At 38.2% G+C, this 17,204-nt stretch overlaps 1 pseudogene; it reads right to left on the bottom strand.

Moving 5' to 3' along the window:
- Nucleotides 1-6,356: 6,356 nt before the first annotated feature.
- LOC122332134 lies at nt 6,357-11,121 on the bottom strand (annotated as a pseudogene).
- Between the last annotated feature and the right edge of the window lie 6,083 nt (nt 11,122-17,204).

Genomic DNA, 17,204 nt, shown 5'->3' with positions numbered 1-17,204 from the left:
CAGAAGCCAGAGGTGCAGGTTCCACAGATTGGAGCGCAGGTGCCAGATTGTGCCCATCCCTTTCCTCAGGGGAATACTCCATGGAAGGGCTGTCGAGAGGAGCATGAGGTCCATTAACCAGGTTTGTCTTGGCCAATATGGCGCAACCAGCAGAATCTCCTCCTCCTCTGATCTTGCACAGGGTCTATGTGGAGGCTCACTAAGGAAGGTGTACTTGGGAAGCCCCCGGGTCAGCTGTGTGCCACTGCATCCATGTCAGCTGGCAATGGGAGGATTCCTGGGAGGCGAACAGCTTGCCTTGAGCCTTGCCAAAATCGATTCCAGATGAGCTTGATCATCCCGGTGTGGGTGAATTGTCGTGAAATCGCTTATTTCATGGGAGGAGTGATAACGCAACCACGGACAGTGCCCTGATGCCATTCCCATCTCAGTATTTGGCCATGCATCCAATGATGATGTGGTCTCATATGTAACAGGCCGAGTGGCGTAACTGCAGCTGTGGCTGTCATATGCCCCAGGAGCCCCTGAAAAAGTTTTTAAAGGGCAGCAGTCTTGCACTGACTGTGTATGCTCGCTTGTAAGGCTAGCTGTCATGCTGACAGAATCCAACTCCATCCTGAGAAAAGGAACGCTCTGCACAGGGGAGATCTTGCTCCTCTCCCAGTTGACCTGAAGCCCCAGATCCCTGTGCTCGCACAACAGGTCTCGCAAATGAGCTAATATAAGCCAGTCATCGAGTAGGGCCAGGGCACACTTCTAGTTTGGTAAAAATGCGGGGAGACAGGGACAGCCGAGAAGAAGACTTTGTACTGATATGCCTGACCTTCGAAAGCAATACAAACTAATGGTCTGTGTCAAGGTAGAATCAAGACGTGAAAGTATGCATCCTTCAGGTCAATGTCTGCAAACCAGTTCTGGCTCCAAACACATGAGAGGATACGATGTGATGAAGGGGCCGATTCAGATCCACTTACAGATCCAGGACTGGTGGTAACCCACTGTTCTTCTTGGGTACAATGAAATAGGGACTGTAAAAACTTGTTATGCCCTGGTGAGAGTGTGAGGAAGCACAAACTATCACTCACAAACTACACCAGTGCAGAAAGGCCCATAAATGTAGAAAATTGCTCTTTTTGAGAAAGAGGGTTGGTATGGCAGCAGCTGTGATGAGTGCCCTCAGGCCCCGAGGGTTAGGGAGCAGATGTCAGTGTCCCAAAAAGAACAATTTCCCTCATCTCTGCTCTCTCCTGCAGCTAGTTCGATGTCCCTGTTGAGGGGTTACCTCCTTCTGTGTTTCCTGGGGCAGGGCAGGTGTAGAAGCAACAGGTGTGTCCCCTGGCAGGATCGCTATGGCCTGTAAGGCGGAGGTGCCATGGCCTGCAGCACTGTAAGCCTTGGCAGTGAGAGCTGACAGCAGCTACAGGCTTTGGATGGGAGTCGTGGACGATTCTTCCAGGTGGCATAATTTTTGGGCATAAATGCACTGCAAAACCACATGCTTCAACTGGTGAAAAAATAAATGCATCACAGTGAGGGCAGCTCAGTGTCCTCATCGGCAGACATCTCATCTTCGTTCAGTCCCAAAGGAGCACACTAGGAACCGCTGCGAAATGATCCGGTGCCATCCTTCGCCGGGAGCTCCACAGGGCTTACAGTACTAGTCTGTTAGTTATCTTATAATCCATTAGAGTGTACAAAACAAAATGTCAGCAACTGTGGATGTATGAAACAAAAAGAGTGAATCCACGATATAAAGATGATAGAGTTTTAGATAGACACTTTAATTCTAAATATTAAACATTCTAAACATTAATTCTAAAACATTAATAAATACTCACTGATGTTGAATTTTGATACAAAATATTTGATTTATGTCTTATAATCTTAGGAGCTGCTAAATTAAAAAGATGGATGAGGTTATTTGTTGCTTGTTTATCGTTTGTTTGCTGTGTTTTATTATTGAGACCTGTGTGCAGTGGGGTCAAATGTATTGCTTATGTAAATTGTAATTGAAAAGTTTCATCAAGATGCATGGAAAATGGAGATTTTTATTAACTGCACTAACTAAGATTTAAAATGGACTCTTTTAGAAGAGTCTAAAAGAGAACTATATTCATGCACTTCCATTGAGGAATGCTCTGCAGAGAGTCCTGCACTTAAATGCCAAGATTAAAGCTTTGTGTTGTGTGCTCTCCATATAAGTAGGTCAAGGTCCTGGCATGCCATGTTTTAAATTTCAAAATTTATTTTATTTATTTAGTGTGAATGTATTCTGTGAGAGTGGACACAGTTTTCAGGATAATTAATAGACAGAAATATTATTTATCATTTCATTACACAAGTAGTTCAACCAGGGCTTTACGCATGCATTAACATTATTAGATGTTTGTTTATTATTTATTATTATATGTTATTATATATTATTAAACATTATTAGATGTTAGTAAATGTCCTGTGACAATGAATGCTATATTGATGTGTTAGTCACAAATTAACTTTCAGATCCATTACAGTTTAACAAGCCAAGTCCTGATTAAACATGTGAAAAATAGCTGGTTGTAAATTGTGTTTTAAGAAAGTTTTGACTAAAGGAAAATTAAGTATTCTGCTGCAGTAGAGAAGAATAATAATAGTGCTGATAATGATAGTGCTTTAACGATTTTGGCACAAGAACTCTTTATTGAAGTGCTTCACCACAGGGATCCAACAAACCTGTCATGCGCACAAATTCAGCCTACACACCATAATTGTTAGCAAGTAACCCAATTTTTTGTGACTGGTTCAGCAATTCAGTAAAACAGAAGAGACTGAGATTAGTTGTCACATCGTATAAAAATAAACAATAGTGTTGGCATTTTATATTAAAAAAAATAAACTGATAATTAAAAAGTGTATATTTGTTATTAAAGAAATTGAGGTACAGTGTTTTATAGAAAATATCGAGAACATCTCATTGATAAGTGAGGTATAATGCTTTGTTCAGTGAGCAGTGTTCATGTTAGTGCAGTAACAAGTGCTATCCTACTTGAGCTCTCTAGCTTATATTTTTAACTGCACAAAATAATTCAAAATCAAATGCTAAGTGTCCTTACTCAGAATCACACATTTTTGTGAATTGACTTGAGCACATTAAACAAGCACATTTTTACTATTAAATACACTGTGCCATAATACAACAAATGTGTCTTTTAGCAGAGGTTTTATATCATATGTCTATAAAACACAGACAAGAGTCATCTATGTGATGCAAATTTATTTTTAATTTTATTATTTATATTAAAACTTTTTGTATAATATTTGTTGGCAGAAACAATGGTTTGACATGTTTGTTACATGTAATACTTTTGCTATTGTTTTGTTTTTCAAATATTTGTATTGTGCTGACAAAATATATTTTCTCCCATGCAGTTATGGTGGAAATCTTGAATATGTTAAAAGGTTGTGTACACAACCCATCTGCAATTGAGTTTATAAAGCACATGCTTTAAAATAGCAAGCATTTGTTTTAATTATTGTTATTTTTTTAATTAGGTTTTGTTATCAGTGTGGCTCCTGTCACTGAAGTTCAGCAGAATCTTATGACTTCTTCATGGCTTCCTCATGTAAATGCACTGTGGCTTCCTTGTGTAAATGCAGAGAAAGTATTTTATTAAATCAACATATTAACAAGGATAGGACTCAGGCTGTCTCCTGACCTCATGAAGAGTTTTCCATCTCACTGTATTTTTTTGAAAGGGGTAAATTTGAAACCTGAAGCTGCAACCTAGAGGAAAGCATTTTTCATTGATTAAGATTCAGGGCCATAGCTGACTGTGCACTTTCTCTGAACGCCAAAGGCCAAGCCTGCAGCGTAAATATGTCATCCACCACTCAGGGTTGTGTTGCAGACTTTTTCTGAAAGGCTTGATGTGAAATGAGTTGTAGACACTTTACAGAGTGTTTTTTTCAACCACCTTGAATGGCCATCGGAGAATGTATTTCAAACACAGTTTACACAAAGTACTGACAGATACTGAAAAATAACAAAGGACTGTACTTAAAAGCATTGGCATTGAAATAAGAAAAAGGTGGAGTTTCATGAGCATTGAGCATGTGTCAGGCATGAGGAATGTAAAGAGATTGCATGCAACATGGATAAAACTTTCTTTTCTTTTCTATGGTATCACTTCACCACTGCTTATTCACATGGTGAGGTGCAATGTACTGTTTTTGTGGTTGGGTTTGACACAGAACCTCACTGAGCTCATTAGGTATTAATGAGCATCTGGAACTGTGTTCTAGAGCACATGGTGAGCATGACTGTGAAGATTATGCTTCAATGGAAAAACACTGTTCATGCATGAGAACAGGGCTGCTCAAGACCAGATTAATTGATAAGAAGCTTTAGTATGTTTTAAACTGCTCTATGGCAAAACATGTAAGGTGCAATCAAAGAAATTGCCAGATTTTTAGATCTATTCTTGAGCTGGTGAAGGCAATTTGAGTTTGAGCTTCAGAGAAGATGTTCAGATATTCATATGGAATATTTTCAGATTATAAAGAAAACCCTTTTTTGTGGATTGACTTCACCATTTCTTGCAATTCACTGTTTAAATTAATTCAAAACTCAGCAGATATAAATTGTAAACCTGTAAACTCTTACCTGTAAACATTTATTCATTTATTCTTTGGGCATTTAAAATTCAGCAAAGTCCTTAAAGTTTAATTTATCTTCAATGTTGTTGTTGGCATACAATAGCTCAAAGAACATACATGCTTAAGGCAAATGGTGAATGTAGTATATGGGTACTAAACATACTGTAAAGACTCTTTTACCATCAATACCAACTGCTGTGTTACTGAAGCTGTTGTACTGACTGTCATGATTCCCATTCACCTTGTTTCTGAGAACATTTATATGCTCCTATGCTCCTTCATCTCTAGAGATTATTCAGATGTAACATTTGTACAAGGCTGATGTGATGGCGCCCAGTGATCGATATTTTGTCTCAGTCATGACTGCAGTGTCTCTTGGCACCAGGTCAAGCAGAGGAAAATAACCTTCCTTCCATCAGAGTGAGGGTCAGCTCAATCATAATGAAAAGCACTTTGTCTGTGATTTTAGAATTTACACCCATACTCATGATATTCAGTTTATGAAATAGACATTGAAATTCAATGTCTTTTTTTTATAATTTCATCATATAAATTAAATGCTCAAGTGCATTTTTGTCAATCATCATTCCAGACAGATATAATAAACTAATTTATGTTATGGCTGAATTCTCCCTAATTTTTTTGTTCCTGTATATTTTTTTTTCCTCATGCATTTGCATTAATAGGAATAAAATGCATTGACTGTGTGCCGGCCAGGATAAACTGTACTATTATTACAGATTATATACAGTATTATTTCACATTTCCGACTGCTGCTGTTTCCAAAAAATGAAGTGCATGGGTAATAAACAATTTGAGAAAGCCTCCATGCATCTAATTAAGAGTAATGGCAGTTTATGACATGTTCCTGTACTGAGTTACTCTTTCTTAGAGGCAAATTCAGTTACTTTCTTTTCCGCCCACTGCCCGAGGTAAGGATCACAAGGTTTCCAAGGAGATAATAATTAGTGTTTAGAAGCTGCACAGGTCTCTGGCCCTAAACACAGATGGGACCTAATGCAAAAAGCCTGACTGAAAGGTTCAGTTAAACACTAAATGTTTCATGGTTAGCTTTTCTGGACAATATAACTGACATATTTGCAAATGCCAGTAAGAAACACAAAATGCTGCTTTCAAGTTATTTTTATTGTGACTGTTTCATAGAAATCAATAATGAAATTATTAAAAATAGTCAGAAAATGTTGATTCAAAAGCACAGTAATTTTCATCTCTGCACAGTGTCTTCAATGAAACAATATGAGAAACTTCTGAAAATGTTCTCAAATGAAGAAAATATTTTTGACAAATAAAACTTAAAAATAGAATTTTCAGTACTTTCTGTATTGAAGAGCTAAAATTAGTTCAACATAGGCTACCAGTATTTCTTATAACATTCATGGCAATAAATATGAACTTTAAAATATATATATATATATATATTGCTGACAGAAATGTGACAAAAAGCCTTATACATTTAAAGCATGTACATCATTAAACGTTCCTCTAAATAAATACTTAATAAATAACTTATACAGTATAAATAAATGCATGTGATATTTTGTCTTCATACTATAATGGTACTTAATTGTTTAAAAGTAGCTGAAGCTTATTTGAATTCAAACTGAATTCAGAAAATCTACAATACTCATTATTGAGGGCAAAGCAGGGGTTTAACTGTAAAGACGTATTGGCTCTTCCATAAGCATAGAGAGAAAGAAGAAGAATCACAATATAGTCATTTTTAAATAAATATTATTCAATATTAAATTATATCGAGAATTATCTCTACTTCCTAAGCCTCAATGTTCATCTCTGTGTGAGAAATAAAGAGTCATTCAGTGGTCTGCATTCATTCTGCGTAATTTTGGAGGGAGGTTGTCCTCTGGTCGGTCACTGGATGCAGGCAACGGATTAAGGCTTGGCCCTGGGACCGGAGCAGGTATTGGAACTAGTCTGTGATGCTCAAGCCCTCTCCTGCCGACTGGGTGTGCCTCTGAACCCAGCTTAAGTAGTTTGAGCTGGAGCTGATTTTCCGCCTCCCCTTGACCCACCAGGATCCGAGTCGCTGCACCCTGAGGGGAAGGTCACCCACGTGCTGGAGGCCTTTTCAGTTGGCTGTGTGCTTCCAGTTTTCAAGGATCTCTTTTCCATTCTTAGAGCTCATACGCTGGAGCTTGCTGGGTAATTTGGACCCAGGTTCTTCGGTATGAGGAACCCCATCTAAGGAGAAGATGCTCTCTGCGATTGCGACTCATCAAGCAATGTGGGTGAGAGAACGGGGCCGGGAGAGGGCAGGGAGGATTTTCATCCTGCTCCTTCACACTGAAGGAGAGTGTGGGCACCTCAAAAGTGTTATGAAACTGAGAGTAATCCACCCTGAAGAATCCCTCCTCCAGTGACATGACGGGGAGGGGAAGGTGACCCCACAGAACCTCGTCCTCTGTGTAAGAAGTTCGTGCCTGGCACATCATGCCTAAAATGTAAGCCATATATTCATATTAAAAAGATATTTCATATTCTGAAAACACAGAAACAGTATATATGAATACAGTATAATTCCCAAACACAAATTGCTTGACAGAATCCAAAAGTATTAACTTTTGATAGTTACCAGTGTATTGTTGTACTGGTGATACTCAGCATTGCAATTCCCAATAAAAATTGTTCACACTACTCTAAATGCTTTAAGATGTAGTTAATTCTCTAACAAATAGAAAAACATAACAAAACTTAGTTTTGGTGTGTGTGTGTGTGTGTATTAAAGCATTGTGATAATGTCTGATACTAACCTGTGGTTTCTACAATGCCTTCTAGGATGACAACAATCTCAAACTGCTCATTCATGAGAGCGCTGAGACAGGTCAAAAAAAGGACTATTGGAATTGATCTCATGGCATATTGTGAGGGAGAAAACAAGAAAAGTTGGTCAGCACCCGCTCCAAATCTACACATCCAATTCCTTCGCTGATCCAATGGTAGAAACTCTCCCTCAGGGTTTGGATTGAGACTAAAGCAAACACAGGTGAGATAAGCAGTTAAGGCACATTTACAATTTCTTTCATATTCTACAGTTTGTAATATTGCATTTAATCTTGACATGCACCTCAGGATTTTTCAGTGATAAAGATCAGGGATGCTTAGGGGTGAACTACAAATGTATTTTGCTGATAGTAATGTTTATTTGCACACGCTGCCTGTGCTGTTGTGGTATTGGATTCACTGAAGGAATTATGCAAATCGTGTAACAGCACAAATATGACCTAAAAATTCAGTACTGAACACAGTTTGCACAATACAATTGCCCAGACCTTAAAGGATCTATGTAGAAGTCTCGGAAAATATGATTTCAATGCAAGTTTTTGTTCAAGTATAATATAACAGTGACAGCTGTGTTCTATAGTGTGTCAATTACCCACCCACAGACAGAATAGGGTCAAAATTATATGACACATTTCTGTTTTTATAGGTAATATTTACAGATGTCTGCCCGCTGACAACAAAATCATTTTTTAAAGGGGGTATATTCAGTCAACAACCACAGTTTGTTAATCTACCTTTACACACTGCCTTGTGTTTCCATATTAACATTAGAGATCGGCAGTGAAGTCAGCAGGGTTGGCTGCCTGTGCCGGCGAGCCACAGATGAGTGAACAGACTGAGAGCACCAACCACGGTGGTGTTCCCAGGAAGAGAGTGAGAAGTTTTCTGCAAGTATAGATGCAGTGCCACTGTCACACAAACGGAAATACACAAATGTTCTCATTTAAAGAAATGATAACGCACAAGTGCAAAACCTTCAAAGGGGAACACAAGATGCGTCATCTGCCGGATGCGATGAAGATAGGTGGAGAGACATCTGCTGACAGTCCTTTGACTGCTGCTGAAACTAAGTGTGGATTGCACTTCCACATATGCGATGAACCTAAGGCACTTCACATATCAGAAATGTCATCAACTCTTTTTTTTTCTCTGCATTTGCTTGCATAAATGTTTATGTGAATACTTTTTTATTTGGGTGTAAACACTTCAACAATAATAATAATAAGAAGAAGAAGAAGAAGAAGAAGAAGAATATCATAGTTATAAAAAGCTATGACAAGACAAATTATTTTTCAAAAGTGAGGCTGCAAGGGAGGCAAGTGTCCCTGGAGTTCAGGGTAGGGAGCTATGAGACAAATATCCTCTTCGTTCCTCACAGCTTTATACCCCAGTACATGAAGTCCCTGATGATATTTAATCATTTTTGTCAAATGCCTCAGCCTGAGTAAGATGCTAAAGAAAGTCCTGCCATCTCTAACCACAAAACTCAAAGGAGGCCAGCGTCTTTGCACACTGTGGCAAACATTTCATGGAGCTGCAGTTTAGACCGATGAGAGCTGATGTTTTGTTTGTTAGTCTGTGTATATTGCATGAACATAAAACCTTTTGACCCGAGGTAGAACTCAGTTGCAAATTTCAATGATTGAAAAATGCTGATCATTATCTTTCCGAGATGCTTTCAAGACAGCTAAGGCTAGGTAAACAACATGATGTAAGCATCTTCTCAGGATTGGCCATAGTGAACTGATAAGGGAAACAAAGAGACTGTAAATTTCAGAAGCAGGACAGAACACTTTTGCTGCAGAAGCTTCTCACAGAGCAATAGATAGAGATTGCTGTTTTTTTCTAGCATTCTGAATAGGACAGTAACAAACAAGGGCAAAATGGAGGAGGAAGAGTGCTTATGAAGTCAGCCATCTGTCATCCCGCGCTCACTGCATTAACGCCTACTGTGGTGTAGTGAGCCATGTGTCAATCATACTCTTCTTTTCTCAGAACCTGGCCTCCTTCTGTACATCTTTTAGGAAGACTGCAGTGTAAAATATACTCTCTTTAATCAGTTTTTTTATTTTGGTAGAAAATTGAGTAAAAAGCTTTTGTCTTTACACAGATCCTAACTAAAACAATATGTTTGTCAAATAGGTAGATAAATAAACAGACTAATAATAATAATACAATATATATGCTTGAACCCCAGGTGTAATTTAATAACGATCATCCCAATTTTTCTCAAGTGATTTTTAAATAAAGCCCTGAGTGGTGAAAGCAAATATTAATATTCAAAAAAATGTTTTTGCTTATTTTTTTGTATTTAAACCAATTACAGCTGAAAGATGAGGTAGGAGTGAGCAATATGGTAACTCATGAAATAACCTTGCTATGTATTTGCTTGGACATTGATTCGCTTGAATTACTTAGGCGGCATAGATTTAACAGCATAGGAATATATTTGCCCTTTCAATGGACATGCAATGTGCCTTGGACCTTACAAAAGTGTTACTCTCCTACTGTTTTGCGTGAGCTGAACTGATCTGCTGCTCATATTTAAACTCCCAGCCTTCAATGGCTTTGTGTGTTTGCATTGAGTAAATATGTACTGTGTCAACCTCTTACCCCAAGAGAATCCATATAATCAGAACAGGAATGTACCCAATTCATTGATGCACGTCATTTGCTCTTTGTTCTGAGAGCAAACCGAATCTCTATGCAAATTAGGGGGCTGCTGAGATCGGATTGCATTACATTAGAGGTGCAAACAGGCATTGGCCAGATTTTACAGTATGGCGACTCTGTTTAAAATCAATGCATGCTCCTCCCTACGTGTCACGTGAAACGTCAAAACATCCATCATTGCTCTTATTTGGTTCAGAACCAACGCATCATTTAAGGTGATATCTTTCCTGAGTGATGAAACGCGCCTTTTGGCTCTTAAACCCTGTGCGCAAACATTTCATCATTCTGAGGATCTACTGGCGGTATGGTATTTTTTATAGAGCTACCTTGATGAGTTTGCACCTGATCTGCGCCGACACCATGTGACTGTTCCTGAGATTTCCGACCCTAAACATGAAATGAAACTTCCCGTCCATTGTGAGATGACCGAGTCCTGGCTGAACATGAGGTCTCTGCGCAGCGTTTCTTGAGCTGAACATGTGAACATACAGCCGATGAGAAACGCGTCCACGATCGAGCCAACAACGATTGGAACAGAAAAGTATAGTACCCTCAGGGCGCTTCTCCGTTAATATCTGTACCGTAGCCTATAGTCGCCTCAGTTTCGATGAAGAACAGGAAAGCTGAGAGAGTTGTAAACGTTGGCGACGCACGGTGTGTGCTGATTCGATGTGCCGTGGCCGAGTCCGCGGATGTACGATGATCCACCACATAGATGCCATGATAAGCCACGCGACAGTGTGAGATTAAAAGGAAAATTAGCAGGTTCAGCGCCACTTGGGGTCCACTGGCGTAGTGAAGAGGTCAGAGATGTACCTACTGGTCTTTCGCCGCCAAGGTTACCGTGCTGGACATTGCAGCGCCCGTTTTCTCCACAGACCTCTGGCAACTCTTTTGGCCGGGCAGAAGGACGCCAGCGGTTGGTGTTCTGCCTGATAGTCTTCGCAGAATTTTCGCCTGATCGCCGACATGATGCGCGAGCCACAATAGTAAGATAGGCACGCTAGAAAGGTCTCTTAGAAGTTTCGGACGGGTCTGTTTTACAGTTCGCCGTAGCGCTCCATGGGTCAGCCACTTTGGCTTTCAGTTAAGATTTGTTTCTGTTATCACCAAAATGATCAAATGTATGGATGAGCAAAATTAATTTAATCAAAGACAAAGTACTGTATCTTTCTCGCAACTTCTCTCAGCTTGGGAGATGTGTGTGAAATAAAATGCCGTTCGAATCTAAACCCCGGCGCAGGCTTCTTCCCCTATAAAGGTTAGAGAGAGAGGGAGGAGGGAGGGAGAGGAGGAGGGGGCTGTTCCAAACCATTGAGCAGCAGTAGTAGTGTGAGGAGAAAGGGTCGTTTCTCTTCAGCGAGTTTGTGTGCTGAAATACTAGCCTTACAGTGCCATCTGCTGAAGGCACATAGATGAAGACTGCCGAGCAAAAAGAACACTAAACAGTGTGAGAAGAAAATTATTTAAAAGAAAAACCTATTTATAGAAAAGATTAAGAATTAAAATTTGTATGACAAAACACAGTATAGCAAGGCTATGTGTATGTATATGTATATATATATATATATATATATATATATATATATATATATATATATATATATATATATATATATAATAATATTAATATGTGTTTGTGTTAGTATTTCAAAATACAAAATATAGGTAACTATATAACAAATCATTTATAATTTGAAAGCGGTAAGTGGATTCTCTGTTAAGGTTCATAAATGGGTGTCTGTGATTGGATGCAGTTCTCAACTTTGCAAAGACGTTAAAATAGAAACCGATCTCCAGGTGGAAACATTAATGCGCTGAATAGTTTGCAAATCTGCAATAAAATGCAATTATTACAGCTCCGCACAGGGGTACTTTGTTCACTTGAGGGTGATTTGCGACTGCCTACTAATGGTTTTTATTTTGATATATTCAAAACATAATTTCCTCCCATTTTTTTATTTCTATGTTAAAAATGTTATTGAATTATGCATTTATTATATATATATATATGTACGTTTGGTGTTCAGTAAAATCAGTTTAAGATAAATATAGACTAGTAGATGGATAAAGTAAAAATCAGTTTCAAGTTTTAAAGAAAATAGTAAGATTTCATATATATATATATATATATATATATATATAATATATATATATACTATATATATATAGAAATTTTTTTTTTTTTTTTTACAAAACACAGTATGAAGTTTATGAATGTAAACTGGATAAGAAACAATTTTAGCGTTTAGACTACACATTTTTGTTAATAATGTTGATTAGAAGTTAGGCTAGCATTAATAATAATAAAAAAATATACAAATAACCCAGTTTTGCTAAAGAACTCATTTACACACGGACTTAAGTCATGTGAATGTTTCGATGTTCAGATGTTCACAATCTTCATTTGCATAGTGGCCCCCTATTATTACTCCTGTATCATCATCTCCTCTCGACCATCCACTCAACCCACATAATTCCCAGCGTCGACACAGCATGTGGAAGAGGCCAGCAGCTGCAGGGGAGGAACAATGTTTTGGCTGTAACGTAACTCCAAAAGAACCGAGCGCCGGGATTCATTTGAATTTCTGCAGGTCGGCCGTGGTCATGTACAAGTAAGTGGGATTGCGTTTATACTGTTATGTGTGCCTGAGGTTGTAAAGATGAAAGTTGTGCACGGCTGAGGCTCCAAATGATCACAGCCGTTCAAGCGAGAATGCATTTCCGCGCCGAGCCTCCATTTATTCTGCTTTTGACTGAAGGGCGATCAAGACGCTTTTTAGCAAAAAATAATCTGCTATTGCGAAAGCGTACGTATACCAGCCTCTGTAACTGCTCTTTTGCATCGCATTTATCGCACGCCTTCACGGCGGATTGTGTTGCTGTGTATGGAAGGCCTGGTAAATGATGGTGACGAATGGATGAATGAGTACGTCACTATACACTCGTGTACAGAACCAAACACAGAAAGGCGACAAAATTACAGCACTTCAGTTCTTATCAAAGAAACTACAGTTGAAGAGCACGATTCTGCTCTGTGTATCGGAGCTTCGTTTGTTTTAATAAAACATTATAGCGCGCGTCTGCGTGGGTGTGGAATGGGCTGTTAGCAATGCTTCTTTCATCTGCATGCTATTGCTGCACAACCCGTTCATCACGTAGTTCAATAAAACGCCCAATTTTGCATGTGTCTTTAAGTTTTTAATTTTCTACATAGCACAACGTTATTCGTCCGAAAGGTATCTACGTGTACCTAAATAAGTTTGTTGAAAATCGTATTGAAGTTCTCATGTCTTACTCTTTCGCTTTAGTTGCCGTTGTGCTAGTAAGGTCATTTAGACGGAGATGTGTTTGGTAATTGTGATGAGCGACTAGATTAGCGGATTTGATTAAACCAGGTTACATACTACAGTTCAGCTCTGCGTGTTAAGTAAACATAACAATTTCACAAAAATTAAACTACCTAACTTCACCCGACGTTATATAATAATAAAATATATATGCGTTTAAAACGGGGATATATCAATAAGATCAATAAGCTATCCATTCGCACGATGGCAGCTGATCTGGCGAAACTCTAATGCTGGCACGCACGAACTCAGCTTGGACCGCGTTAAATTTCAAAGATGACAAAGTACATATAAAGGGTGTTTTAAGCATTTATTGAAGCAATTTCCCGTGTGTTTTCAAAAACCGTTTCAAAAGTCAACATTTTATCTTTAATCTAACGCGATGCTAAAATTGCTTCTTGGATCATCAAAGTTGATCCGGGTCTTCACTAAGTTGCATGTATTTTTCTTTTACTTGTGCATTACCATTATTATTAATGATGTTGTTTATGAGTCATAGCTTTAATTTGGTTAAGTAAACAACCTCAATCGCAATTTGTTAATATTTTAAAAACACTGAGCCTAATTATAGAAAACATGTAAATTTTCCCTTGGAGTCGTATGTTTAAATATTATGAATTAATAACATGAAAAAAAAAACTTGGTCAGTTTATGATTTTGAATTAATATAGTTCTGAATTGATTATATTAATTCAGGTGGCTCAATCAGCTTTCATAAGCAAGCTGTTTCAGTAATAAATCGCTAGATTCATTCTGATTTTGTGATGTCCTATATTGCCTTTACCTAGGACAGAAATGTATTATCATGATTGTGAAATGTCTGACTTATGGTGGGAGTACTTACATTCCCCAATTGGAAAACCAATGCAGCAGTAATGGCGATTTCTGATTTTGTTTTTATGAAATCTATATTATAATTGGCCTAGTTAGTTTAAGCTTAATCATATGATGGCATATAATACACACATTGTGCAACATTCCCTATGAGTCACAGCTAATTATACTTAACCTTGTTAATACAAATCAGTTGTTGATGAATGAAATAAATTAAGAAAATGAAATGCTGCACATTGCTAATAGACACACTAACAAAAAATAATAATCTTTCCTATATTACTGGTATTTGTTTCTCAATGTATGACTTAAATTTGTAATCATCTCTCCTTATTTTCATGTTTTAAGTAGCATATTTCTTCAATAAACACTGGCCTGTTGAAGACCCAAGCATGATATTATCCAAAGACAAACTAGGCAATGAGTTTTCTGGAGCAGGCATGGACCCCAATTTTTCTCCCAACAGTTATGTTCAGCCATTTACCTCCAGTGACCAGCTTCACATCTCTGGCTTCACAGGTTCCATGTCAGATCTGCCCCAGAGATGATCCTGAAGAAGGAGCGCGACTCTCCCTGATCACGGTGGTGGCTTTCTCCACCTTATGGGCATAAGAACAGAAAAGCTCAGCAGCAGTTGGATTATATTCAATGTAACAGGAACCCCGGAACATGAAGGCTTGCGATGCTGGACATGCTTAAACGGCAACCACACCAGAATAACTTTGCGTGACTTCATATAACAGCGTAAGTCTAGATAATAAACAAGATGATTTAGATACACTGGAGTTCCTAATGTTGTATATACTGGCTTTGCTCTTTGTTTCTTCATTTTCTATGTTTTGAAATATTAGCAGTTCTCGGAAGACTGGGAAAGACCGAAAAGAACCTGGGCCTAGAAGAGGAGGAGAGCAAATGGAGAGGACAGTTAGCGACGAAGGAAACAAAGGAGATTCTGCAAAGGTATGTATGACATACTTATCAGTCACTATATCCTTTAAAACTGTCATAGTTCATAGAATTTTTGAACATTTGAAATACAAACATTGTGATGCCAAGCGGTTTACATGTTTAATGTTTGTGTGTAATCTTTTGTATATATTACACGCAACCACGAAAGAAACAACAAAATTGCAGCACTTCAGTTCTTATCAAAAAAACTACAGTTAAGTTAAAACCGCGATTCTCAGTGTAGCAGGAAAACTGTTTGTTTTAATGGAAGCATTATATGGCGTTGCGTGTGGTGTGGAGATGGGATGTTAGCAATAGCTCTTTCATCTGCATGCTATTGTTGGCTAGCCCATTCGTCACATAGTTCAATAAAACACTTAATTTTTGAGTTTAAGTTTTAATTTTTCTATATAGTTGTATAATTATTGATGGTGTATACCAATAACAGGCATGTAGTTGTCTACAGAAGTGTTTATCAACTTTTATTTCAACATTAATCCTGAGACATCTCCGATATGTGGAGATGTCAAATATCTTCTACACACACACACATGCATGTGTGTGTATGATAGAGCTAAAGAAGTGTTATTCCGTTTTATTACTAATAATACATGTAGAATTATTTAATGTCTTTGTGTACTTGCTACTACTAGTCACTCATGCTAGATGGTGATGCTGGGCCTCTCTCTCCCAACTCTACTAACGCACCTACATGAGCACTGCAATGCAGGCCTTCCGCCAGTTCATATCATCTGCGGGAGACATGGTAACATTCACACAGGTGAGGCAAGCACACTATTAACTCTGCTAGAGCAGAGAGATTCAGATTCAAACAGTAATCATGGGATGTTTCTAGTGATATGGAGAAATGATTTTGCCTTTTTTATTGTACAGGTGAGGAGGCCATTCCAGGTGCAGTCAGTGTAATGAGCTTCATACAGAAGTATTTGCTACAACGGCATGAGAAAATTCACAGTAGTAAGTGTTTACTTTTTGTCATAAAACTTGCACGTGTTGAGTGCTGCTTTTAAGTTTACTTATTTATTTTAATAGGGGAGAAACACGTTTGCTCGCCAGTGCCTCGCTTCATACAAAAGTACCATGGAGACACAGGCTGGTGGAGAGAAAAGCCATATAAATGTGACACCTGTCTACAGGTGAGTCTAGCAGATTATATATATATATACCTGTATATGCGCAGAGAAGTAGTAGTAATGAAAATGGATTTACTGAAATGTATGTATCTGGGTTAGTGACAAACAAGAGTGCTCCTAATAAACAAATGGAAAACATGTGAGTTAAGCTAATAATAATAATGTAATTTAGGTAGCTGCTAGGGATACATCAGCTTGGGAAGAATAACAATAAGTGCAGTGGACCCAGTGTTTGATTATGACAGTAAATAAAAATATAAGAATTACCAGTTTGCATTTGTGATATTAGTTTGTCTTTTTTTTTTTTTTGGTATCTTAAATGACTGAAGTGGATGAAACACTGCCTAAATAAGCTAAGTAAAATGGCTGTGTCCACTCTTACATTAAATAAAGTTTAAAATTGAGCCTCAAAGATGGCTAACTAAATCTAGTCAATGTCTGGAGGATGAAGAGAGATGAAAAAATACATGAAGCATCCGTTTGAGTGTGAGAACAACCCAATGTACTTTCTTTAACAAGTTCTTTAGTCTGGCAAACAAAATAATGAGTATCACTAATGCTATTTGTTGCCTGTGTAGTATTTTCACGGACGGATCGATTACTGAGCACAAAGAGAACCTGTGGAAGCCATAAAAGGAGGTCTGGACCCAGGGATGCTGGACCTTGGAGATGATGAGGACATGGGTCAAGGCAGCTACCTACTCACTCCAGAAACACTAGTGCCCCATCGCGCAAAGAAGGGCAAAGTCTAAAAGTAGCAATGATGGTGGAAACGACGAAGAAAAGGAGC

This window comes from Puntigrus tetrazona, unplaced genomic scaffold, assembly GCF_018831695.1.
Source record: "Puntigrus tetrazona isolate hp1 unplaced genomic scaffold, ASM1883169v1 S000000004, whole genome shotgun sequence".
NCBI lineage: Eukaryota > Metazoa > Chordata > Actinopteri > Cypriniformes > Cyprinidae > Puntigrus > Puntigrus tetrazona.
The sequence above is the reverse complement of the archived record's forward strand: the minus strand, read 5'-3'. Positions and strand labels throughout refer to the sequence as shown.